Genomic DNA, 2,464 nt, shown 5'->3' on the forward strand with positions numbered 1-2,464 from the left:
ACGGGTATTTCTATTATAGAACGCATCATCGCCACCCTTTACCAGTGCCCGACGAAGGAATCACAAGGTCATCTGGAGTTTACAATGCCAGCGACGGTAATTCCAACGAAGACCCGATAAGTCAACTCAACGTTCTATTTCTCCCCGTACAGAAAAGCGAATCGACGCAATCGCACCATACGCGTGCACGTAAACAACTCTTCGCGTGGATCGTCCCATCGTCGAGAGACGTAAGTTTTCATAGTATTAATTCGCGTTTTACTCTCCGACGCGGGGATTCCACGACGAGAGAGAGTTTCGTGAGCGGGTTGACTCGGAAGAAACGCTACGACGGGTATTTCTATTATAGAACGCATCATCGCCACCCTTTACCAGTGCCCGACGAAGGAATCACAAGGTCATCTGGAGTTTACAATGCCAGCGACGGTAATTCCAACGAAGACCCGATAAGTCAACTCAACGTTCTATTTCTCCCCGTACAGAAAAGCGAATCGACGCAATCGCACCATACGCGTGCCCGTAAACAACTCTTCGCGTGGATCGTCCCATCGTCGAGAGACGTAAGTTTTCATAGTATGAATTCGCGTTTTACTCTCCGACGCGGGGATTCCACGACGAGAGAGAGTTTCGTGAGCGGGTTGACTCGGAAGAAACGCTACGACGGGTATTTCTATTATAGAACGCATCATCGCCACCCTTTACCAGTGCCCGACGAAGGAATCACAAGGTCATCTGGAGTTTACAATGCCAGCGACGGTAATTCCAACGAAGACCCGATAAGTCAACTCAACGTTCTATTACTCCCCGTACAGAAAAGCGAATCGACGCAATCGCACCATACGCGTGCACGTAACAACTCTTCGCGTGGATCGTCCCATCGTCGAGAGACGTAAGTTTCCATACTATGAATTCGCGTTTTACTCTCCGACGCGGGGATTCCACGACGAGAGAGTGTTTCGTGAGCGGGTTGACTCGGAAGAAACGCTACGACGGGTATTTCTATTATAGAACGCATCATCGCCACCCTTTACCAGTGCCCGACGAAGGAATCACAAGGTCATCTGGAGTTTACAATGCCAGCGACGGTAATTCCAACGAAGACCCGATAAGTCAACTCAACGTTCTATTGCTCCCCGTACAGAAAAGCGAATCGACGCAATCGCACCATACGCGTGCACGTAACAACTCTTCGCGTGGATCGTCCCATCGTCGAGAGACGTAAGTTTCATAAGTAAGCCTTCGGCGTTTTACTCTCCCACGCGGGGATTCCACGACGAGAGAGTGTTTCGTGGCGGGTGACTAGGCCGAAACGCTACGACGGGTATTTCTATTATAGAACGAATCATCGCCACCCTTTACCAGTGCCCGACGAAGGAATCACAAGGTCATCTGGAGTTTACAATGCCAGCGACGGTAATTCCAACGAAGACCCGATAAGTCAGCTCATCGTTCTATTTCTCCCCGTACAGAAAAGCGAATCGACGCTATCGCACCTCGCGCGAGCACGTAACAACTCTTCGCGTGGATCGTCCCATCGTCGAGAGACGTAAGACGCACGGAAATCGTGGTTCATCGCGTCTTTTCCTACTCTCTTGAATCGCAATTTCGTATAGAGCCTACACACGCGAACCACCGGCATATACTATTTCTTCTCTCATAGTAAGCCTTCGCGCGTTTTACTCTCCGACGCGGGGATTCCACGACGAGAGAGTGTTTCGTGGCGGGTGTCTCGGCCGAATCGCTACGACGGGTATTTCTATTATAGAACGAATCATCGCCACCCTTTACCAGTGCCCGACGAAGGAATCACAAGGTCATCTGGAGTTTACAATGCCAGCGACGGTAATTCCAACGAAGACCCGATAAGTCAACTCATCGTTCTATTTCTCCCCGTACAGAAAAGCGAATCGACGCTATCGCACCTCGCGCGAGCACGAAACAACTCTTCGCGTGGATCGTCCCATCGTCGAAAGATGTAAGACGCACGGAAATCGTGGTTCGGCGGGCTCTATGCGCCTTGTTCAAAGTAAAAAAAAAAAATTTCGACGGACGGGAGAAGTGTATTTCTCCGCGCGTAAGCCGTTCGAAATTTCCGACGGACGGGAGATGAACTCTCCGCGCGTAAGCCGTCTAGTCATACAGCAAAGCAGGTATCGAGATACCTCTCTGTGCATGATCGTTCAAGTATTTTTCACGAGGAAGCGTTGTTGCACGTTTATCGCTCCTTCCTCCTCTGTATATATAATATTATTTCTCTTGTGTATCGAGTGTGTGCAGAAATTGAACTCGTACACTTATATATATATATGTATGTATCTTTCGCTCCTTTTTATATTATCTTTCGCTCCACTCCTTATATTTCTCATGTTTCCTTCTTTCGGTCAGTTCTTGTAGTGTATTTTGCTCGTTAATGATCCTTCCGCAGGTTCACCTACGGAAACCTTGTTACGACTTTTACTTCCTC

At 48.8% G+C, this 2,464-nt stretch overlaps 1 non-coding gene across 1 annotated transcript in view; it reads right to left on the reverse strand.

Annotated features, from left to right (window-relative positions):
- Nucleotides 1-2,408: 2,408 nt before the first annotated feature.
- The window catches only part of LOC143176362 (small subunit ribosomal RNA), a 1,921-nt gene continuing 1,865 nt past the window's right edge, over nucleotides 2,409-2,464 (reverse strand). The window contains exon 1 of the ribosomal RNA XR_013000920.1: nucleotides 2,409-2,464. This exon is cut by the window's right edge and continues 1,865 nt beyond it. This is a non-coding gene — a ribosomal RNA (small subunit ribosomal RNA).

This window comes from Nomia melanderi, unplaced genomic scaffold (assembly GCF_051020985.1).
Source record: "Nomia melanderi isolate GNS246 unplaced genomic scaffold, iyNomMela1 scaffold0505, whole genome shotgun sequence".
NCBI classification, from domain to species: Eukaryota; Metazoa; Arthropoda; class Insecta; order Hymenoptera; family Halictidae; genus Nomia; species Nomia melanderi.